Genomic DNA, 25,590 nt, shown 5'->3' with positions numbered 1-25,590 from the left:
TTATTATTATTATTATTTATTATTCATTATTATTATCAGAACGAAACCTATTCATATGGAACAATCCCACCAAAGGGGCCACTGCCTTGAAATTCAAGCTTCCAAAGAATATCAAGGCATTCATTAAGGAAGAAGCGAAGGAGATAATAGGAAATAAAGAAAGAAGAGGAATAAAGACGAAACACTCAGACGTCGATGAGTTAAATAACTAATTAAAATGGAAATTTGCTTATAGGAAAAATTAAGTCAGCGGTAATGAAGTGGGGACACGACCCCGCCGAATTCATCTGAGATTCATTGAGGAGTTAATATATTTAATCCGGAAGATTCTCGGTGAATTAACTGAGGGACAGAAGGAATTCTATTCGATTATCTTTTTTTTTTCGGGAACCAAGAACTGGGTTAATCTAATTGATTATCAGTTGTGTCTTAAGTGGATATCGACCAATTAACTTGTTAAAGAGAACTGTAGACTTGGAGAGAGAGAGAGAGAGAGAGAGAGAGAGAGAGAGAGAGAGAGAGAGAGAGAGAGAGAGAGAATGGGAAATTATGAATTAAGGAAAATTTATAAATTATATATACATTATATATATATATATAAAATATATATATAAATATATATATATATATATATACATATATATAATTATCGGCATATATAAATATATATAATTATTTATATATGCATATATAATTATCGGCATATATATAAATACATATAATTTTAATATATATATATATATATATATATATATATATATATATATATATATATATATATATATATACATATATATATTGTAATTTTCAAAGTGATCCGAGAACGGGCCAAACTGGCAGATAAATCTGATTAAAATCTGATAATTAACGCGATTAAAATCTGGCAGTTATAACTAATATCAGTACAATGCTTGACACAAAAAAAAAACAAAAGCCATTATTTTCAAAGCAATTCGAAGCCGTTTTTCAAAAGAATGCTACAACGTCCCATTTCCTCATATCAGGAAAATCCTGTTCAAATCCGAAAGGTGGAAGAGGCCAATTTCCCCGCTAAACGAGAGGAGGAAACTAATCTAAATGTAAGATGGGGAAAGAGGGAAAAATCAAGTTTAGCAGAAGAGAAAAAAAATGGGAAGACGCAATGATTATATTTCCGTCAACTCGAACCTAGTACCACAAAACAAGGTCTACTACTCTCTAGACCTTGTTGTTACAAGGTGTGGGAAGAAACTGACTTATTACTCTCTATCATGTATTAATCTATCTATCTGTAGCCTAATCTTCAAAAATATATCACCATTTTAGCTTAAAAATCAGGAAACCTGAACCATTAATGAGTCTAGACGCCATAAGGCGTGTGAATCCATTTTCATGGCTATCACCGACGTTTGCCGCTTCTAAACTGATCTGGTTTTAGGCAGATGGCGAAGCTCCCGCGTGTTCTACATCGTATTAGAATCGGATAATGCCATGAGCAAGGAAAGCCGTTCAATATCGAGTTCCTCAACAAAATCACGGTGGGTTGGTTCGGCCAATTATTTCCACCCCAGACAAAAGTAAAATAACGGGGTGCGCGCTTGTGTGAATGTGTGTGTATGTATGTATTCAGGGTATTTTCTTTTATATATATATATATATATATATATATATATATATATATATATATATATATATATATATATATATATATATATATATATATATGAGGTTATATATATATTCCCTGTCTGCCCATCCAAGTCGAACCTGGATAGTCTCACTTGTAGAGAAGGCTGGACAATTCAAATCACAAAGCATGGGTCTAGTAACTTCAGCCCAAAAGACTTATGCCACCTTATATTGATATAAACTTATGATGAAATAATTATTGTTGTGAATTTTACATCCCAAAAGACTTCATTCTGCACAACGGAAACACCTCAAATATTACAATTACAAATCATTTCAATAGGCCTATAACGAGCAGCCACAAACAATAGGCCGATAACATATGCCGTTTGAGGATTCTGATGTTGCAATCATGCAAATGCAACTAGTTATGATTGCATTCAGGACCTAATTACGCACTGTTCGAAATGTTCAATGAAAGCACTGACTGAAACAAATGAAAAATAAAAGTGCTGGTTACGGCCATGTTCCGTCTTACTCAACTCAGTTCAAATATTCCCAAGAGAGAGAGAGAGAGAGAGAGAGAGAGAGAGAGAGAGAGAGGTGAAAGCTATGTTGACAAGCTAATTAACCAGACACCTCGCTCGTGAATTCTTCGGCATTTGAATTTGGATGTCTGTCACCGTAGGCGCGGGACTGTCCCCACCTCAACTTTGTGTTGCTGAAATGCTGTCGGAAATTTTGACAGCCTTGAGAGTTCATCAAAAGGGAAGTATTATATCGTAGTCTCTCTCTCTCTCTCTCTCTCTCTCTCTCTCTCTCTCTCTCTCTCTCTCTCTCATATTCAGAACAAGCATAGAATTCTCTCTACCAAGTAGTGACTTTCTCTGTCATAAAGAACAACATAGGAGCTATTGAATATGTGTGACTTTCTCTCTCTCGCTCTCTCGCTCGCTCTCTCTCTCTCTCTCATAAAGAACAAGCATAGGATTCCTGCTATTGAATATGTGTCGACGAGTACTCTCTCTCTCTCTCTCTCTCTCTCTCTCTCTCTCTCTCTCTCTCTCATATACAGAACAAGCATAGAATTCCCTCTACCAAATATGTGTTGACAAGTACTGACATCCACTTTTCTCCTCAATTTTGGCATTTTGTAAATTCTGCTAAAACAGGTTCTAACATATACTCTGAAAAAGAAACCATTAAAGAATGAGCTAAGCAGGTTACTCCTCTTCCCCTCTCTCTCAGACCCAAGAATATCAAAGCAGGAATGATGATATACGACAAAAAAAAAGTGGGAAAATAAAGAATAAGAAACATCTTTACCCAAGGACGAGACGGACCCTCTCTCAACACCGATGACGTCATCCATAGTATTAAAGTTGCCATGTTCGTACATTCGGAATGTCTACTACTCCATCCATCCATCCCTCCGCGGATTCTTTTGTTCCCTTCTCTCCTCTTCTCCTTCTCTGCCATTTCATCGACCGCCTATCTACTTCATTTCCGCCTAAAGTGGGCCTCCACGTTGCATGCAAGGAGGCCTTTCGTGAGGACTGTTGCTTTCAATACACCGGTTACAAGCACAATACCTAGCCAGTGGGGAGACATCGGTCTAGGGACTAGGGCCCGCCTAGCAACCCTTCGTTGCTCCGGACTTTTACGCTGAATTGAATATGGAATTTAGGCCAAAGGGCGAGCACTGGGACCTATAAGGTCATTCAGCGCTGAGACGGAAATTGACAGTAAGAAGTTGAAAGGTGTGACAGGAGGAAAACCTTGCAGTTGCACTACGAATCAATTGTTAGGAGAGGGTGGAAAGTAAGATGGAAGAAAGAATATGAAAGGTACAGTAAAAGAAACGAAAGGGGTTGCAGCTAGGGGTTACCGAAGGCACGATGCAAAGAACGTTAAGTAATGCCTACAGTGCACCGTGTGAGGTCCACTGACGCCACTAACCCCATACGGGGAAAGAAGCCTTGTGACTGACAGCTCGATAGTAGCTTGCGGATTCTCACGAGCTTGAGAATTCTCACCCAACGTGATTATAGGTCCTTAAACGTTCTTGTCGACAGATCTCAACACCTACTTCAAAATATTAGTATCTATTGCCTCTAAACTCCTCGTAAATTATAAACATGCTTTACGTAAACAAACAAATTTGTTTGTGCTTCTTTGTCCATCAACTCCTCTCAGATGTTTGCAACTTTTTACAATGAATTTGGTGCAAGACTTTTAAAAGCTTGAAAGGTCATCGCCTTCCTGACTGAATTTTCAGCCTAAGATTTTTTTTTTCGACTTGGCACTGATTCCCCGAATCTGTGAGACCTGGGGCGAAGAAGAAGAAGAAGAAGAAGAAGAAGAAGAAGAAGAAGAAGAAGAAGAAGAAGAAGAAGAAGAAGAAGAAGAAGAAGAGAGTTAAGTTGACGAACATGGCGATAGATACTGCATCCATTCATGAATTTGACCCCAACAATTCGCACTAAGAGACAGGCCAAGAAATTCGTCGTTTTCCCATTCATTTATAAAATCATTTTACCATCACATGACGACACAGAGAGAGAGAGAGAGAGAGAGAGAGAGAGAGAGAGAGAGAGAGAGTTAACAGAGAACATCAGTTAACAAATAACATCAAAAAAAAATCTTATTACAATAAATGGATCTGGGCAACAAACAGACAAAAATAACCCAGCAACTGCTGCAAAACGTACCGTGATAAATGGATCTAGAGAGAGAGAGAGAGAGAGAGAGAGAGAGAGAGAGAGAGAGAGAGAGAGAGAGAGAGAGAGAGAGATATAAAAATAACTTCATAATTATAGCAAAAAACAAGTAAAAAATGCGCCGAAGTTTCCTCGGCGCAACAGAGTTTTCTGTACAGCGTATAATCAAGCCCACCGAAAACAGCTCTATCTTTCGGTGGTCTCGGTATAATATAATGCTGTGTGAAACTTTAACTACGGCCCGGTTATGTCTAACTTTAATCTTAAATATAAAATAAAATAAAAACTACTGAAGCTAGAGGGCTGCAATTTGGTATGTTTGATGATTGGAGGGGTGGATGATCAACATACCAATTTCCAGCCCTCTAGCCTCAGTAGTTTTTAATATCTTAGGGCGGACAGAAGAAAGTGCGGACGGACAGACAAAGCCGGCACAATAGTTTCCTTTTACAGAAAACTAAAAAAAAAAAGACCTTGTCTTGGGGGGAAGGGTTGGGGAGGGGGCCTTGAAGGTACATTTCCTCTCAGTCTTACCCAAGTTTCTGGAGAGGATATTTTTCATATGTCAAGTGGAACCTTCATTTGTCAAGGAAACTGGTCTTTATGATAAATGTGAAATTTGCCAGATACCTCCCAATCTTTACCAGACCATAACTAAAATTTCATGATGTATGGTATGAATTAAATAAAAATGTTCTGAACTTTTGTCTTATCAAGATCGTAAGCTTTCTGCTAAAATTATTTATTACTAGTAAAATATACGACCATAGTTATTGTAAACATAGTCTGTGGAATCAATCAACCAAGAGTGTAACATATACAGAGGAGCTTCAATGACTTTACTGATGAAAAGGTCACTAAATGTATCACAAAATGATATAATCATGAAACAGTTACAACGTCCAACAATTATATTTCAACATGACCAGGATCAGTTGACAGCAAAACAGAGCTGAATTCTACACAGAGAAAAGACACTTTCAGTACCCTTCTGAATAACATCAATCTAGAAAACACCAATTATTTTAGACAGCCCCCCCAAAAAATCTGTAATGAATTCCATATTTAAACTGTAATTAAAATGTAAGACCCAACACTAATTCATCAGCATTTGAAACTTGCAACAAAGCAACTGCGTCTTGCATCTAGGATATGCAAATTTCATGTAAATTCCAGTTGGAGCGGAAAACATTTCTTGATTCATTGCGCGGGCTCATGTTTCAATTTTTTTTTTTTTTTTTTTTTGGCTGCTCAGCAGAGAGCAAAAGAACGTGGGAATCTTTCTTTTTCTGAAAATTTCACTCAACTTCAATGTCAGGTATGACTTTGCAACTTCATTTTTCATTTATTCCTAGACTCGAAGCCAAAGAGAGGTTCGGCGGCCTTCAATCCACGCAGTAAAGTCGACTTACAGATAATGCAAATGGAAAAATGGAAACAGAACTAAATGCATAAATATCTTGATAAGATAAAAAAATAAAGGAAAATGGAGATAATGGAAAATTAAAGAAAGCTGTAAATAGAGCAACCTAACAATTTCACTTGTATGAGACAAGTGTAGTTGTTCTTCATACCTTGAAATGGGAATAATCATGTCATCACTCATTCTATTTCGACAACATTCAATGGCAAAGCTTTAGAAAACTGTTCCCCCCGCCAACCCGAAGGGAGCACGCAAGCGCCGGTCAACCTTGCCAGGAATTTTCTATTTCTTGTCGTTACAGCCAACTGCTATGCCTTGCTGACCTCTAAATCACATTTATGAGTTTCTGTAAGGCAGACGGCGCTCGTTTTCTGCGTTCAGAATCGCTGCTACTTGCTCATGGCACAATAATGGCCTTTTATGCTGAAACATTAGACCAGCGATTATCAATTTTTTGGGCAACGTTACTCCCCGGCAGTGGTGTGATAGATCACCATTACCCCTAACTAACCCATTCCTCTTCAGTTATGTGAAGTTATAATATAAAGGGAAGAAAAATATTGGAATGCTTAATTTCTTATGAATTTTATATGTAAGAAATTAATTTTACTTTTACTCAGGTCTTAATAAATAAAGAATTTAGATTTTAGATATATCCTTTGACAAAAAATTAAAATTAAAGCATTGTTCCATTTATTACAGACTGGTAATGAATAAAAAAATAAAATTTAGAAAGTCCTCGTTACCCCCAGAATCGGCTTCACTAATCCCATGGGGTAATTACCCCCAGTTTGAGAACCACTGCATTAGACCCGTGATTCAAAACCGAAAATAAATTAGGCTCAAAATGATTTCTTTTATAATGCTCGAAAGAGACTTTTATGAGTGTTTACCGCACTGGAAGAGGTCATCATCAATTAATCTCTGTTATAAAGACCATATCTGGGTTGGGAGTTAAGAAACTCTGGGGAAACTGCTATACCCGGGCTAACGCTTATGGCCAAGGAACTCAAACTTGATTACCGTTTTTCCTGAGATTTTGCTGAGAGAGAGAGAGTAGAATATAGAATTTAGACCAAAGTCTAAGCGCTGGGACCTCTCACGTCACTCTGAAAGGGAAATAGACAGTAAGAATGTTTGAAAGGTATAACAGGAGGAAAACCTTGCAGTTGCACCATGAAACAATTGTTAGAGAGGGTGGAAAGTCAGATGGAAGAAAGAGAATGTGAGCGGAGGTACAGTAAAAGGAATGAAAGGGGTCGCAGAAGATTAGCGGCGGCTATTATTTGCAGCGTCAGCCATTCTGTTGACGTGCGTGATCTCCTGTTTTGGCCCTGTAACTTTTCAGTGTGTTGCCTTTGAATTTTTCATTCTCCTGTGACGTATATATTGATAATACTAAACGTATTACTATTTATGATAAATACTGAAGGATGTAGTACAACCGATAGCAATACTGCCCTCAAATGGAAAACTGCAGTATCTGCAAAATTTTCGAAATTGAGATGTGCCACCTATTGGGCTCGTGAAACACTAATACACAAGTTACTGCAGTTTCAGAATGATTCTTCTTCAATGCTTTCCACGAGTATTTCGGGGGTCCCATTTGCAGTATCTGCAAAATCAGTAGTAAGGCAAGAGAGTATCTAACATTTTTCTCATTTTTTTTTTTTTTGCAGAAACTGCAGTCTTCCATTTTATGACAGAGTACAGTATCACAGAGAATTGGTGAAACTCACGATGTCTTATCGACTAGTGATATGCAATCTTTCCCAATATCCCGACAATATGTCCTATTTAATAAAATGGACTTATGGACTTATCCTATTTAATAAAATGGTAAATGGGCTTTTTCCTCATGTAATTTGGAAACTCTGTACATCCCTGCCCGCGTTGATACAACGTAGCACCACTGAATAATGGCGCACTGCGCATGAGACCAGTCCTCTTTTTAAAAAATAAATAAGATATCTGCAGCTGCGATTCTAGCACTTTAAAGGGGAACTCGACACCCGCGCAAGTTCAAACCCCCACCCCCACCCCCTTCCTTCCTCCCCTTTTCAGAAAAGGTCATGATGACAACCTGCGCGTTTGTGCTGGTTTTATTATGAATTGCAAACTCCCCGGCTCAGACGTCATAATTAGGAGGCGATCGCTGAAAACATCATTAGAATGGCCGAGCATGATTAAGGTCAATCTCCGTGACACGTTATTAGCGTTAATAATGTCATGAAGGATTTCTTTTTCATCTGCGTTCGCGTCCACTTATTTTTCAGGCGTCTAAAAGCTGTTCATCATGCAGAGGCCGACGGGACAGGAAAATTCATGGCTTTATGCAGACCATTTCTAAAGAAAGCGAATAGAGAGTGGAGTGTAGGATTTTGGCCAAAGGCCAAGCACTGGGACCTATGAGGTCATTCGGCGCTGAAACGGAGAAAGGTCTGAAAGGTGTAACAGGAAAACCTCGTATCTGCACTACGAAACAATTGTTATGAGACGGTGGAGAGGAAGATGGAAGAAAGAGAATACGAACGGATGTACAGTAAAATGAATGAATGGTGTTGCAGCTAAGGGCTGAAGGGACGCTGATAAGAGCCTAAAGTAATGCCTACAGTGCACCGCGTGAGGTGCACTGACGGCACTAACACCAACCCCCCACCTTACGGGAGAAAGCGAAGGACTGCATAGGGCAAAATCGGTATTCGGACTAAAATCAGAAAATGATGATAAATAATCTACAGAATTCTGACAAAAAAAAAAAAAAAAAAAAACGCGAATCTTTGGTAAAATATAATTCCCAGTTCACAACAAACTCTCATTACTAATCATAGAGGCAACATTCATTTTTACTAAAATAAACACCATATTCTTTGGAAGCTTGAATTTCAAGTCACTGGTCCCTGTGGGCTTGTTCCATACGAATATGATTCATCTTCATAATAATAATAATAATAATAATAATAATAATAATAATAATAATAATAATATCATTGTTACTGTCCATCCACGCAGCTGTCGAACACTCACAACGCGCATGCGCTGCTCACGTCGTTTCATTCATGTTATAAATCACCTCGTGCAAAAAAAAATATTATGTAAATTCATGATAAACAGCATACCTAAAAATTAATGGAATTCATCCCGATAATAAACTGGTATTTTCCGACATTATTTGGGAGATTTCAAATAACGGTCGTCCAACGCTAGTCTCATAGTACCCGCGCTTGTATCAGGGACGGTTGAGGATTATATACTATTATATATATTATTTCTATTTATGAAATTTAGACTGTCAAGCCGAACACTGGGGCACTTTCGGCCATTCAGAGCTTAAGAAACCTAAAGAAAACCAGGAAGTATAGAAGAAATATTAGTACCAAAGATCTGAACGTGGAGCTGAGAGAAACGCCCACAGTTGTACTAAAGAGTCAGAGAGGTGTTGAACAGCAAGGCTGCATTAAGGAAGCTGGAACGGAGGCTAAGTAAAAGGCTAAAAAGTGGATGCAGCTACGGGCTGAATGAACGCTGCAAATATACTTTGGTAAAGTCTATAGGGCGCAACAAGCTGAGGTGCACTGACGGCGGTGCTCCTACAGGTCGTTATACTCTATTGGGTTCTTACGAGAGCTCCAGCCGAGGACTAGACTTCTCATAATTCTCATCTCCGTTAATTGAAACCTAGATTCCATTCAACCAAATATTTGTTGATTTGACCGAGTGAAGTTTCTCCCTGTTTCTATCGAAGTCCATGTCCTTTATCACTCGTTATCACCCATCCCTTTATAACCCATCGTCTTCCATCCACCTCCTCTCCTATCTCCGCATTCGTTGGCAATTCAGCCCTTCGTATCTCTTCTGCCTTCGCTTTCCGGTCTTCTTCCGTTTTTAGCGTTTAATTTCCGACTGAACTTTCTCCATTCATTTACCTTGGTCTCAAGAACATTTCTAAGCAGGAATCTATACATGTCTGTTAGTACTATGCATTCAAAGCGCGATTCTTAGATGAGAAACACGGGAAGACTGAATAAAAAGGTACAAACTGGGCCCCACGAATTGAATTCAAACATTCAATTAAGTTTCTCAATATATATTGACAGTCATATGCCAATACATTCCCGCGCAAACATTGCTGTCAAGACTTCAGTCTAAACGAGCGTATAATTTTGTTTATAAAATGACCAGTGGAAATACAACTACTGTATATTATCGTCACAACACAAGTAGTAATCGAAGCCAAATCGGAAATGAAATAAGAAACAGCTAACAGATTAGCCTAACACCCAGGGAAGCGATACAGCTGCCCTTTAAAGAAAACGGGAAATAATCGCTGGTAAACAAAAGCCTTAAGATGAAAGTTAGGCGTCAAAAAACATGATAGCGTTAGAAATGACACCATAAGGAGAGTTATATACGTTACGAAGTTACAAATGTAAAAGAAATAATGACGAAAGGGAGGTGGAGATGACTGATTAGGCATGTCCTTCTCACCACAACTAAGATAAAAATAAAGTACGTGATTGTGACAGCTGGGCTCCAGTGAGTACCAGAAGAGTTGCTAGACCCATAACATACACTGGGATGAGAACTGGGGGAAGAGAAGCTGAAAATGAACGGAGATCTGTGGATGATAAATAACATCGGAGACAAAGTGATTAAATGGAAAAACATAGCACCCTTTTTTTGTCTTTATCTTCAGGACTTCATGAAGCCTTGAGGATAAGAAGTCAGGAGACTGGAGGAATGTGCCTTAAAGTAGTATATGACACCTGTGCACAGTCATTTAACGGAAAAACCAGCTTCGGAGAGAGTTATATATAAATAAATAAATAAATAAATATATATATATATATAATATAATATAATATAATATAATATAATATAATATAATATAATATAATATATAAACGAATGCTTAGACCTAGCTTCAATCACGGTAGTATTCCACAGACTTGGGTTATCCGAAAGTAATTACCAACACATACTATAGCAAAATGGCTTAAACCTACTTACACATTCGCAATATGATGAAATACACAGAATTCCATAAACGAACATCAGAAATAACTATAGCGCCTCTTTGAAAACCCATTAACCGAACAACCACGGCCGCGGACAGAACAACACGATGGTAACTTTAAACGAATTCTATTTATTCCGAATGAACCCTGGAAACCGTATTGTGGAATCCGGCTTGAAACGAAAGGTATCAAATAAATAAATGTTCAGTTCTCTCTCTCTCTCTCTCTCTCTCTCTCTCTCTCTCTCTCTCTCATGTTTCCATTCCAAGCCGAGAGCCATTCCTATTCCGTGAGCGCAGGGAAACCTAAAGTTGATTTGGGAATCTCATTTCCTTTAACTGGCAACACTGCACAGTCTTTCCCAATCTCTTCTACCAGTCGTATATATAGTATAACCTATAGACCTCCGTCGACTTCGTCGGCCTATAAATATTTCTAAATAAAACGATGATAATAATAATCATAAAATAAAATTAAGTTAAGAGTGTGTATGACAAATATACTTGCTGAGTTGATATAGGTTCTTTATATATATATATATATATATATATATATATATATATATATATATAAATGTATATAATATATATATATATATATACTGAAAAATTTTTGTTTTTAAATGTATAAATCAATTTTATATATACACTCGTGTATCTACAATATATATATATATAAATACATATAAACTAATGGAATTTTTCATGAAAATATGTACAAATGTACATACATAATTATATGAATTCATAAATTTGCATAATATGTAATGTGGGAATGCATTATACATTATATATATATATATATATATATATATATATATATATATATATATATATATATATATATATATATATATATATATATATATGTAATGACCCAAATATATGCTATTTCCAAGTTTCTTTGATGTTCGTTTAAAAGAACGCATATTTATACGAGCCTTCCTTTTTTTTTTGTTTTTTAAACCGCCTCCTCCGAAAATCAACCTCCGCGTAGAGGACCATTTGCTCAAACACCCAGCCGCCAAAAAATGTTTACCGATAAGCACTTAGAGAAAACAGAGAGAGAGGTGGAGGTCCCTTGTTCCTTGTGCGCTCTCTCTCTCTCTCTCTGTCTCTCTCTCTCTGTCTCTCTCTCTCTCTTCCTTGTTCCTCAGGCTATCTCTCTCTCTCTTTCTCTCTCTCTCTCTCTCTCTCTCTCTCTTCCTTGTTTCTCAGGCTATCCTCTCTCTATCTCTCTCTCTCTCTCTCTCTCTCTTCCTTGTTTCTCAGGCTATCTCTCTCTCTCTCTCTCTCTCTCTCTCTCTCTCTCTCTTCCTTCTCTTTTGTTCTCAAGCTATCCTGCTCTCTCTCTCTCTCTCTCTCTCTCTCTCTCTCTCTCTCTCTCTCTCTCTTTCTTCCCCTTGTTCCTCGCGCTATCCTTCCACTCTCTCTCTCTCTCTCTCTCCTTTTTCCTCGCGCTATCCTTTCTCTTTCTCTCTCTCCCTTGTTCCTCGCGCTATCCTTTCTCTCTCTCTCTCTCTCCTAGAAGGCCTCCACCTTTTCTCCGCTACAAATCTTTTTTCGCCCTATTCCGCTTTCATCTCTCTCTCTCCCCCTTCCTTCCCCAGGAAACGGCCGTTTAGTGTTAAAAGTCGCCGCCTTCGTCAGCAGCAGCCCTCTGCCGCCTCCTGCGCCGTCGCCCGGAGAGAAATGCAATTACTGCCATTCCGAATCTACGCTTGGTTTGGCCCCTCGGATATTTTTTTCCCTGGAAAGTTTTTTCCCATACTTTTTTCCCACTCCCAAAAAACAAAATATTTCTGCGTATTAGGTGTGACACGCTTGCTTGCTTGCTCGCTTCCACTGTGTTGTCTTATGAAAGCAGAGCGTTTGTTCGACTGAACTGAATATAGAATTTGGGCCAAAGGCCAAGCGCTGGGACCTATGAGGTCATTCAGTACTGAGACGGAAATTGACAGTAAAAAGGTTTAAAAGGTGTAACAGGAGGAAGAAAGTTGCACTATGAATCAATTGTTCGGAGAGGGTGGAAAGTAAGATGGAAGAATGAGAATATGAAAGGAGGTACAGTAAAAAGTTAAGTTTTTTATGAAAACGAATTCCAGAGTTTACGTTGCCAAAAAAATATGGCACAACTGACCTATATAACCTGATGAAATATGTCAAAATAGGTCGAAAAACAACATCTTCTATGAAAAAGTATGAAACAACACCTATAAAATGGATGAAACACCACCTTCTATAAAAAAAAAGTATGAAATAACACCTATAAAAAATGATGAAACAACACCTTCTAAAAAAATTATGAAACAACACCCTCTATAATAAAAAGTATGAAACAACACCTTCTATAAAAAAAATATGAAATAACACCTTCAATAAAAAGTATGAAACAACACCCTCTATAGAAAATTATGAAACAACACCCTCTATAAAAAAAAGTATGGAACAATACCTATAAAAAGTTATAAAACACCTTCTATAAAAAAAATAAGAAATAACACCTATGAAAAGTATGACGCAACACCTTCTATAAAAAAAATATGAAAAACACCTATAAAAAAAGCATGGAACACCTTCTATCAAAAAATTATGAAACAACACCTTCAATAAAAAAAATCTGAAACAACGCCCTCTATAAAAAAAGTATGAAACAACACATTCTATAAAAAATTATGAAACAACACCCTATATAAAAAGTATGAAATAACATCTATAAAAAAAATATGATATAACACCTATAAAACAGTATGAACCAACACCTATGAAAACTTATGAAACACCCTCCATAAAAACATAATGAAACAACGTCTTCTATAAAAAATTATGAAACGACACCTTCTATAAATAGTGTTAAAATCTAAAGACAGGAAACTACGAAGACTGAGACCTAAAGAAAAAATGCTAAAAGTTTCGTCTTAGGGTTCACCAGTGACCTTGAAAAATGGGTCAAGATGAAAAAAAACAAATTAGGGGAGAGGAACCATGACCCGCCCCCACTACTTACTAACAAGTTGCATCAAAATCAGAGAAAAAGGAGGAAAAAGGGAGAGACAATAATAATAATAATAATAATAATAATAATAATAATAATAATAATAATAATAATAATAATAATAATAATAATAATAATATCACTTAATTTAATAATTTATGGTATAATCAAATAAAAATAGTATACATTCAAATACTACAGTGATTATCTGCTTGTCCAAAATACTTGTACTAGTTACTTGAGGTCCTAGGCCACTTGTGCCCTAACAGAACTCTCGCCTACCAGACAAGAGAAGAATGAAAAAGAATGAGAAAGAAAATGGAATAAGAGAATCGGGTCTAAATTCTGCAGAGTGACAGATCCTAGATTGGAAAAAGTTTCTGCAGAAAGTGGGAGAAAACTTCATGCTCTTTTTCAAAACAAATAAAAGTAACAGAAAAAAAAGGTAATATCTTCATTCAGTCAGCTTCTTCTACTCTCATTTCTGGAACTCTTACTAAAAAATTCAGTGATCTTCAAAAGTCAAACGGATGCTTTATTTTAACATAGAGGAACACATATAATCAGTTTTTTGTTGCTATTAGTAGTTAGTATTAGCAGAAGTACTTCTGTTAATATTATTTCCTCCTGTAAAAATCAGAACAAAAATCACTTGTCATGTTCACAGTCTAACAGTGAATCAAGGATGAACCTTCTGTGCAGAAAACTCCCACAGCATCAGGACTAAAAATACAAAAAAAAAAAAAAAGTCTTTCCAGCAGCAAGTCAATCACCCTGCAAGCACTCTTGCAATTCCTGACAAATATGCTTTCCCATTCTCAAAGATTTATCACGCATTCAACTCAAAGGTTTCAAGATCCTTTCCGGAATGCAAACCCTTTAGACATTATTCCTTTGACAAATAATTAAATTTAAGGGACTGGTAATTTTTATTACAAATTGAAAGTGCCTCGTTACCCCCACGGGGGTAATTGCCCCCCGTTTGAGCACCACTGCCCTATACTGATCTCTTTAAACGACAAAGCCTGTTTGGATTAATCTATTCCATCTTTCTGACCTGTGGAACCTCTTGTATTCAACATCTCCATCTTCAGTGTACTAAACATCTCCACCTTATTGACCCTTCTTACTCCAAATACCCAACATACAATTGACCACATGAACTTCCATCTCTATTCTCTCACGTCTTGAAAACAAGACTAATAGTCATTCAAAAGTACTAACTAGTACTAATAATGTTTCATTCATTCTTAGCATTTGTTGGCATTAAAAAACGAGTAAAAAATGCGCCGAGGAAACCGAGTTATCTGTACAGCGCATAATCAAGGCCACCGAAAATAGAACTATCGTTCTGTGGTCTCGGTATAATGCTGAATGAGCCGCGGCCCATGAAACTCTCAGCCGGCCGTGGTGGCCTATGTTGTTACGATGCCAGACGCACGATTATGGCTAGCTTTAACCTTAAGTAAAATCAAAACTGCTAAGGCTAGAGGACTGCAATTTGGTATGTTTGATGACTGGAGGGTGGATGATCAACACACCAATTTGCAGCCCTCTAGCCTCAGTAGTTTTTAAGATCTGAGGGCGGAGAGAAAACTAAAAAAAAAAAAAGATAAATTGAAGCTAGAAATTATCAGTTTCCAATATCTGAAGGATCTGCGGTTTGCAAAAAAAAAAAAAAAAAAAAAAAAAAAAAAGCTACACTCTTTTAGATGAACTTGACCCTTTGTCTCTGACCTCTGACCTACAACGAAAATTCATGTAAATTTTAGGTATCGGAACCTTTGCTTTATTGAAGCCGGTTTCCAGATTCCGCAAGCAAAAGAACACAAATTTTAGGCCAACACCTCGTTGTCCAATTTTGTTTTGCAAGCTACAAATATTATACCCTCTTGCCTTCAAAGAAATCATTTCACTTTTTTTTGAAACCTGTTCATATATAGATTCTATAAAAGATACGGATTTATTATTACGCTTTTATGTGGAATCTGTTATAATCTCAGAAATATCTGCTTACTGCATCTCAGCAACTTAAAATCATCTATTTCTTAAAAGTTCTTCATATTCCTCAACTACTTTGCGTTTCTCACAAGCAATTTGAATTTTCGTCTCCTATAAGATTTAAATTTCGCAAACTCTTACCTTGAGGTTGAATGACGCAGTACACGCCACGAGGTAGAATTTAACGCGAGCAGATTGAGTAGGAAGGAACACAGACTTTAGGCCAAAGGCCAAGCACTGGGACCTATGAGGTCATCCAGCGCTGGAAAGGGAAACAGAGTAGGTAGGTTTGAAAGGTGTAACAGGAGGAAAACCTCAAAGCAGTTGCACTATGAATCAACTGTTAGGAGAGGGTGGATAGCAAGATGAAAGAAAGATAATATGAATGGAGATAGAGTAAAAGGAATGAAAGGGGTTGCAGCTAGGGGCCGAAGGGACGCCGCTTAGAACCTTAAGTAATGACTACATTACATTCCATGAGGTACAGTGGCGGCTCTAGCCCCCTACGTGGTACACTGACTGAAAATTAATCCAATAACCTGTAGTAAAGTTATGTATCAAACCTCTCTCTCTCTCTCTCTCTCTCTAAAAAAAGATAGAAAGTCCTCTACAACTAATCTATCCTATCTCCCAAAGAAACGACCTTTTTCCCCCAAAAAGAAAGCACTACCCAGAAAAGGCTCCCCCTGGTTCCCTTATCTTATCATTAACGCCGCAAGAAAAATGCTTCCACGCAGAGGAGAGAGTTATAAGGGAAAGAAAAATATTTTCTTTTATATAGAGATTAAACAGGTCTTCCGTAACTGTTAATCCTTATCCCTTTAAAACTTCCGCTATAAGAAAAAATAACATAAAATATCGCTGACCTCCTAATCCAGTTTTTCCTCTTCGTAAAAAAAAACAAAAAAGTTAAAAAATGGATCGAGTTTTCTGTACAGCGTATAATCAATGCCACCGAAAATTGATGCGCGGTCCATGAAACTTTAACCACGACCCGGTGGTGGCCTGGCATACTATATCGTTGCCAGGCGCACGATTATGGCTAAATTTAACCTTAAATAAAGTAAAAAACAAAAACTACTGAGGCTACAGGGCTGCAATTTGGTATGTTTGATGATTGGATGGCGGATAATCAATGTACCAATTTGCAGCTTTCTAGCCTCAGTAGTTTTTAAGATCTTAGGACGGACAGACAAAGCCGGCACGATAGTCTTCTTTTCAGAAAACTCAGAAAAACAGGCAACGAAGACTCGTTAATCAGAGTCTCGGTGAAATTCGCATCGGAAAAAGAGAGGATCCGATACGAAAAGATCTGATTTATGTAACCCGATATGGAATGGAAGGTTGCTTAGGAGACGCAAATTCCCAAGGTCTAGAAACTAAGTGGCGATAGAAAAGAGAGAAAAACCACTTTTAAGACAAGCTTATAATTACGGGAGACTGGCACTGCTACCTGTCCTGAGATTACCTCAATTAATTACCCAGACTGCACGTGCAAAATCTATAAAAAATACAAAAAAACAAATGGCTCAGTCTCGCCTGTTTTCGCGAAAGATCTAAGCAGGTTAGGTCTATAATCTACACTACGCAGTAACATGTAAAATTAGGCTAACAACCAGAATGCTTTTTATCTGGAGTAAGATCAGTAAAACAAAAAGGCATTACAGAATATATATATATTTGGTTGACATGTAACGTTTTGGGTCCATCAAGACTTGCTTTCATCACAAACGGAGATTGCATCCCTGACGTCAGCTCTTGCCTTTCTTTCCTGTCGGGGAGAATGACATTGGTCTGCCAGATAAGACAATGCTATCTCGAGGTTCAATCCGTCAGATGTTCCAACCTCCTCTTTTTTTTTTCTATTTTCGCTTCGCCTGAAAATATCTCTCTATATACATACATGTAGTATTTATATATGTATATATATAATTATATACATTGTATATTCCACAATGGCTTTTTGTTATGTTTTACTGATCTTGCTGTAGGTAAAAACATTCCGGTTTTTGGTCTAGTTTTACAAGTTATTGAGTCATGTCGATTATAGGCCTAACCTGCTTGGATCTTTAGCGAAAACAGGTGAGACTGCTTCATTATTTAGTTATTTTTTGTAGTATCGGTGTATATATATATATATATATATATATATATATATATATATTATATACATATATACTGCATCCATTACAAAAAAACTCAATATAACAGAGCCCCCAAGTTCCCAAGATGTCACAACCAATTACAAAGAGGCATTCAATCAAAACACACCTACGACATAAATTACAGAACCCCTTCAGCGTATGTTTACGAAAGTCCTCGATAATGGCGCCGTCCACTCGCATTCGAGGTCAGAGAAAGGACAAGGGGGAGGGGGAATGGAACCAGGTAATCGAGTTGCTGCCCACAACCCCTTTAACCGGCACAAAAGTGCCGAAGCGCATTCCTCCACACACACCTTTTCCCGCTTCAAGCAGCGTTGCTCATTATTCTTCCCGGAGGAGAAGATGACGCTGCAAAACTCGAATCATCATTGTACTTTCGAATCTCTTCTTCTCTTTGAGTTCACTGAAGGGTGTTTGTATTTATTTGCTTACGAAGGCTTGACTGCCACCCATACTTTACGCACTAGGTCTAGGTCATCCGGCTTTACTGTTGTTCACAGGAGTCCGGCTGACGATGTCACGTGATGTTCTCCATGAGGTTATGAGAAATATCTATCTATCTATCTATCTATCTATCTATCTATATATATATATATATATATATATATATATATATATATATATATATACAAAACATACGACTCACAAGAGGTCCCGAGGTTCGATTTCTGACTGAACATACAAAGACTTGTACAAAGTCCCATTAAAACCTACCGATTCTCTTTTTCCATAAGCATCGAAACATTATCTAATAGTCAGTCAACTTCAGCAGGCCACAATCAGGGAGGAGAAAGGTACTGGGCTAGCAACCTCATCCCCATAATGCCTACCCCTCTCAGGAGAAAAGGTGTAGGCGAAGAATAGGCTGATATACATTTCCTGGGCGTGCTTATAGACTACATTCTTATATCCCTTCGTACCCGTCCAAGCAACTGCGACCCAGTAAATACTATTGCAACGCATTCCTAATTAATTAATATATCAGTAGGTCAATCTGTTTTGCTTACTCTTTTTGTCACCATGCAATTAGTCTACGTGCGTTTATTCCCAAGCCAGCGACTACGATAATCAAAGGTCAACTCCTGCTAATTATACAGCAATCGTATTGTGATGTATTTTTTCTCCAATAATCATACCAGCCAACACGCCCCTAGGACTAGGGTGGTACATGTCAGCTGTTTATATACACGCGCACACACATAACAAACATTAATTAAGACGGGCCACTTACTAAAAAAGTAAGTAATTGATGTTTGAGTGTCCTGAAGGGACTGTCGAACTGAATCAAATATAGAATTTAGGCCAAAGGCCAAGCACTGGGAGCTATGAGGTCATTCAGTGCTGAAACGGAAATTGTCAGTAAAAAGTTTGAGAGGTGTAACAGGAGGAAAACCTCAAAGCAGTTGCACTATGGATCAATTGTTAGGAGAAGGTGGAAAGTAAGATGGAAGAAAGAGAATATGAAAGGAGGTGCGGTAAAAGACACGAAAGGGGTTGCAGCTAAGAACCTGATGTAATGCCCACAGTGCACCGCACGAGGTGCATTGACGGCACTAACCCCCTACGGAGAAGAGACTGTCAAGAACTTTTGCTGGAAAGATTTCCAATAAACCCTCCCATTTTCTAAGTGTTTTCCCCTGCCAAACTTAATAACGTAAAGATACTAAAACTCCCCTTGAAAGTCTGATTGCTATGGTTCCATGATTTCGCTTCCAAGTTAAAATTCTACTGCTTCTTTAAAAATAAAAATAAAAAAAATCGTACCTGGACTAGTCTCATTCGATAAGTGTAAGCCACAAGTAAAATGGATTGCCAAATTACTTACGCCTTTACTGCATTTCTCATTCCTTTTTTTTTCTAGCTTTCATCTCCTTTGTGACAAAATGAAAAGCTCTCAACAGGTGCATATTGGAGATTTTTTCTTATATCTTACGAATACATTCTAACCTTATATGTGTAAGATGTGAAAAAACATTACACTATTCTGCCCTAAAATGGAAGACTGCAGTATCTGCAAAAATACAAAACTGAGAAAGATGGTATATAACTCCCTTGCCTTACTACTGATTCTGTAGATACTGCAAATGGGACCCCCTAAATACTCGTGGAAAGCATTGAAGAAGAATCATTCTGAAACTGCAGTAACTTGTGTATTAGTGTTTCACGAGGCCAATAGGTGGCATATCTCAATTTCGAAAATTTTGCAGATACTGCAGTTTTCCATTTTTAGGGCAGTATTATGGGCTTGCCATAGAACTGGTGATTAAAAATGTACATACATTAGACTGAAAAACGGCAACCTAACCAAGTAGGTCACTCTATAACTCCTCGAACCTTTGAACTTAAATTATCTGCGCTGGGAATAAGTGCTAACCCCAGAACAAATACACTTGCAGGGGTCTTCTCATATACAAAAAGGAGCAGTGTGGGAGATATTGTAATTATACAGAAATCTAGGCCTTTTAGATGTGAAATTAACTCATTTTTATGTTTTCATAAGAAAATAATCTCTACACCACACAAAAATGCCAAATTTAGGAGTGAAAATGGAGAAATCATTGCGTATAATGAGCACTGTACGTACATTTGAAGGACCTATGTCTATACTTTTTAATGTGAAATAAACTGGAATAATACAAAATGAAATATTCGGTGCTAGTCTGATATGTGGAGCTGGTGGTTACATGATTACCACTCAAACTAACCTAACCTACTACAGGAAATTACGTGCTACCAAACAGGAGCCTTCAGAGGTCCTGGACTTCCGTCAAGCTTCCCTCTACATCTCAACCAAACCTAACCTAAACAAGGGCTCCTAACTGGCAGAAACAATCAAAAGTTAAATGTAGAGGTATATTAAAGACAATATCACATAATATATTGCCTGTTTTGCGGGAAAGGAACTGTCATCGTTTCTGGGAAACATTCATTTCACTCCATTTCATCTCTATTTCATTCAATTCCTTTCCATTTTGTTCCATTCCGCATTTAGGTGAAGCCCGCTGTCAATTCTTTATCCCATCAACTCTAATAGCCTACTCTAACAATTGCTGGATTGCTGCGTGCAAGACTGTACAATCAATATTTCAAGGTACCTCACTGAAACCCAAAATATTTTGAGAGAGAGAGAGAGCCTCTCTTGGTACCCAGAACAAGATTAGGAAGCCGTAAAAACGGCTAGTGATGTTGGGAGGGAAAATGAGAAATTCCGCAGATGAAACCTCAATTTGCCTTTGCCGTGTGATGTCTGAGGTCTTAACCTTTAATTACCAGAAAGAGTCGCACGAAACGGGCATCGTGTAATTGCACTGCACACGCTAGTAACCTTCACCCCCAAAAGATAACCAATGCGATTAATTAAAGTCAAGTGTTGACAAAAGAGGGGGAGCGAGCAAGGGCTAACAAATAAACGATTATGCCAGTCAACGTGAGCTGGCTTTCATTCTCCTAAGAACATCTCATTATTTTGAGAATTTAAATTCGTCTTTTACAAAAAGTTTCTGGAATTTTAATTTCCATAGGCCTACTTGAGACGCTTTTAAACGCTCTTGTCAACTTCATACCATTGCATGCAACGAAATGCTTCTCCTAACGTTGGCCAACACTATGAGAGCTGGTGGTCTGCTGGTTAAACTATTTTAATAATAATAATAATTCTCCTAACGTTAGGCATCCTTTTGCTTGCCTGTGATATGTAGCTAAGAGCTAGAGTTGCCCAGCTGATGAAGAGAGGAGATTTGTATAATTGTAAAGGATGGCAAGGAATAATCGATGTAAAGAAATGATAAAACAGACAGACCCACAAGTATTGGGTTCATAATAACAGACAGCATCAAATTACTGTCATTTTGATTATTTTCAAGGAAATCAACACGCCTATACAAACCTGATTTTGGCCAAAATTTAGAAACAAAAAAAGTTACATCCCGATATTCATATCTTTCGGTTCGCTGTTGTTACACTTTAGATACAGAAGTTTGTCACTACCTATGAGTAAAACTTGGAAACTAAGGAAATTCGCCTAAGCAATCTGTCACATTCCTTTTTTAAAAATATTTTGAACATCTGAAAACGTGAAAACGGGAGTTTTGCAATACAGTGTGGCAGGTATTACCTTTTACTTGATATTCCTTAGCAGTCCCCCAGCCCAAACAAAATAAGTAAAAATATTACATTATAAAAAATATCAATTAAAGTAAGTTACAGTACTTCAAAATGATTATCACAAGAGTCATCAAATTAACGGGCTTGTGAGCGAGCGTGCACAAACAAACAAACACACATGTATGTATGTATGTACATATACATCAAAGGGATGGAACCAACATATCTGCGGTGGGTTGGAAGCAGGGCATCAAATTTACAATGCCCTAGGTTAGGTTAAGGGGTTTAAGGAGGCCCAAGTGTACCAGACAGGTAGGACCCAGCAATCTTGGGTAGATCAAGCTAGGCTGCATAGCTGTATTTCACTATTTTTCATAGTACAGTACCTCAAACAAAATTCCTTTTCTCACTGGGGTCTCACATTAATGCTAGAACTAAGAGGGATGAAAGTAGTTGGCTAACATCTTCCAACTGAAATGAATGTAAAATTTGTGAAAACTTGTGAAAAACTATAATTCACATTATTGTACTCAGTTGAAAATAACCTTTATTGAAACTTGTCCATAATGGTTTTCTTGACATAGGTCTATGAATTGGATGCTTAGGGTTCTTTATGCTTAGCTGCTTACACACCAAATTTAAATAAGACCAAACAGCAAATATTGGGGGCAAGGGGATGCTAAGCTGAGTAGATTTACTGATATCAACATTCTTCAAGTCAAATGGTACTGTTGTGAAAGTGTTCTTTCTACAAGTTCTTGAGCACTGACCAAAACTGGGAGGTACTATGTACTTATAGTGCAGGATTTATTCTATAGTTCTAAAGTTTTTTCCTGTTACATATTTATCATTTTCAAACAATTAAACTAAATGCAGTATGTACTTAATGCTCAAGCATCCATATGTTTTCTGACTTCCCAGTTTCCACAACAGTTTCTTCAATATAACAATGGCTGCCATGTTTGTACAAAGTGTTTATGGGCACCTGAAGAGACAGATTTTTTATTAAAGACGTGAAAAAATTTCATTATCCATCTAGATGTAAAGCAGTCCCTTCCACTGATAAAGGCTTCCCCTTAACAAAACAAACCTTGGCTGAAAAAAGGCTACTACTAGGATTGGAATGGATCAAGAGGAATGTCTCCAATTATTCAGCTAGCATCCTCAAACAAAGGAATATGCACTATACAATGCTAAGGGGGAGACAGGGGGAATCCCACCTGTGAATTTGGACCCAGTGTGCAAGGTTGGGTTGAAACAAATTTCTGCACTTCCCTTTCTATGACTTCTGGTTCTCTAGGTCTAGTAAGGATTGTGGTGAGGTGAGATTAAAGAGAAAGGGGTCGGTTTTCCAGGGAAAAAGACCTCATTAAGTCAGGTAAGGACCCAGAGCCTTAGGTTAGGCTAGGCTACATCCCTGTATCTGTCCTTACTACGATTTTAGGCTTTAGACTTTGGGGGAGGGGGACTTTTATACAGGAAACCTGACTAGAAATTAAAGTACCAAAGTACTGGCATAAAAAGTCTTTCCATCAATGAATATACGATAACATGGGACCTGCACTTGCCAACATTTGCCAGACTTTTATTGAGAAGTACCGGACAGTGAGAGCAAGAGATGCATAATTTGTGTAACTGATATCGGGGTTTAAACTCGTTTGTTAGGGATTAACAACCCTTTATGCCGACACAAGAACAGGCCGTCATGAGATTGTACATTTCCGGAAATATATTTTGCAACTTGCTGCTAAAGTTAGCCTAAAAGAGAAGCCTACCCTACATACGCTTCTATCCCATACATTCCAACCGACAATAGTATTTGAAAAATATATTAGAGGCATAATTAACCACCGACAATAGTATTTGAAAAATATGATAGGAGCATAATTAACCATCTCATTTACTTTCTGGTAAAACAATGAATCATTTCTGCTTGCACCATGCTGACCAGTATCTTTTTTAGGCTAATTCTACGAAAGTGGACAATTGTCATTAGGCCTAAGTGCAATGTTCCAACTGATAATCTTAGGAATATTCTTGAGGTAAATATAACCCTTAAGAAAAACAACAGTTAATAACAACATAAATCCAGCGAGGGAGTGAATGCAAAAATAAAGTAAAAATATGAGAATAGTCACTACTTTCAGAAAATTCAGACTTTCATTTGACTATTTTCTACATTCTAAAAAAAATGACAAAAAAAAAGACAATGACAACTTTCTAGAACGTTCAGTCTAGCAGTTATGAATAAAATCTAACCACTTACCAAGTCTGCCGTTCATCTCAATGGTGTTCACTCGTTTTACATAACAGTTTTCAAGCCACAAAAATAAACGTCCCGCTTTTTAAACACTAAACCGGCGTTAGTCTGTCACAGTTACTGCGCAAGAGCACGCTTCATACAAGACGATATTTATCCACGACTCCACGTCAAGAATCATTCCTGATTCCTGAAAAACAACGTGGAACTTTAAAAGTGGTATTTCAAAACTGAGAGATGATTAGCATTCTACAGGCAAGTCTAGTGAGAACTTTTCACCCTTTAATGGGCCGATAAAATAGCGTCTAAACCTGTTTCAATCCACTCAAAAAACACTTGATTCCCTGGTCGTTTCGGCCGCAACGACCATGGAATCAAGTGCTTGTAGCATCCAAAACAACGTAAGTTATGTTTATGGTGTTTACCATCATTAGTTTATGTTTTACGTAACATTCCCAAGGGACTGGTACTAAACACGGCGCACATTTTGCACATAAACGTACTTAGGCCTAAAATGACTCATTCGCGGAATGTTCTCAGATTATCATGAACTGAGATTTGTGGGCGTAAAGACTAAAGTAATTCAACAATGGTACTTTTTTAAGCATATTTGTAATGATTTTAACTAATGATACTGGCCACTGCTAATTAGATTAACTATACTCTTACCTATCTTTACGATGAGAGTTGAAGGTGGATTAGCGCAATTTACGCGCTGTAGCAATTTTATCATTCTGCTGGAAAATATAATGAGAAAAATTAAAGAAATCTAGGAGTTTTAATTTGTTTGTTACCATATTTCATACATTGAGAAAAATACCAAAACAAAAGCTCAAATTTCCTTTGTATTTTACTTAAACTAGGCCTACAACGAACTTGGGAGATCTGGCTATGATTGTTCAAGTTCTCTAAATAAAGTATAAATATTCATATTTACATCATGTTTTTACCATCTTTTCTTCTTCGGTAAAGTGGATATCCATTGACAATGTCCCGAGTCTCATTACAGAATTCTTTTGGGTAGCGTTTGGTGCATTCACCTTTTTCATTCCAGCATGTCCTTTTCCCACATGGTCCGTGCACCATGTGGCGTTGTACTGTTCTGTATAACCTCGGATCAGATTTGCGGTCAGGTATTTCAGCACAAACCATGTTATCTATTGCCTCAATGCTTTTTGGCTTGTCCTCATCAGCAAGGATGAGGAGTAAATGACAATGTGGTAACCCACGTTTCTGGAACTCAATTACATATATATAGGCTACCACAGTTCCAAGTACCTTTTGGACCAATAAGTCC

General features: G+C 37.5%; 1 protein-coding gene across 1 annotated transcript in view; it reads right to left on the bottom strand.

The window, feature by feature from the left end:
• The window catches only part of Ent2 (Equilibrative nucleoside transporter 2), a 911,561-nt gene extending 886,955 nt beyond the window's left edge, over positions 1 to 24,606 (bottom strand). Inside the window, exon 1 of the mRNA XM_067124916.1 lies at positions 24,300 to 24,606. The gene's annotated coding sequence lies outside the window, so the exon portion shown is untranslated. The remainder of the gene's footprint in view (positions 1 to 24,299) is intronic.
• Between the last annotated feature and the right edge of the window lie 984 nt (positions 24,607 to 25,590).

This window comes from Macrobrachium rosenbergii, chromosome 22 (genome assembly GCF_040412425.1).
Source record: "Macrobrachium rosenbergii isolate ZJJX-2024 chromosome 22, ASM4041242v1, whole genome shotgun sequence".
Classification (NCBI taxonomy): Eukaryota; Metazoa; Arthropoda; class Malacostraca; order Decapoda; family Palaemonidae; genus Macrobrachium; species Macrobrachium rosenbergii.
This window is presented reverse-complemented; position numbering and strand designations above follow the sequence as displayed.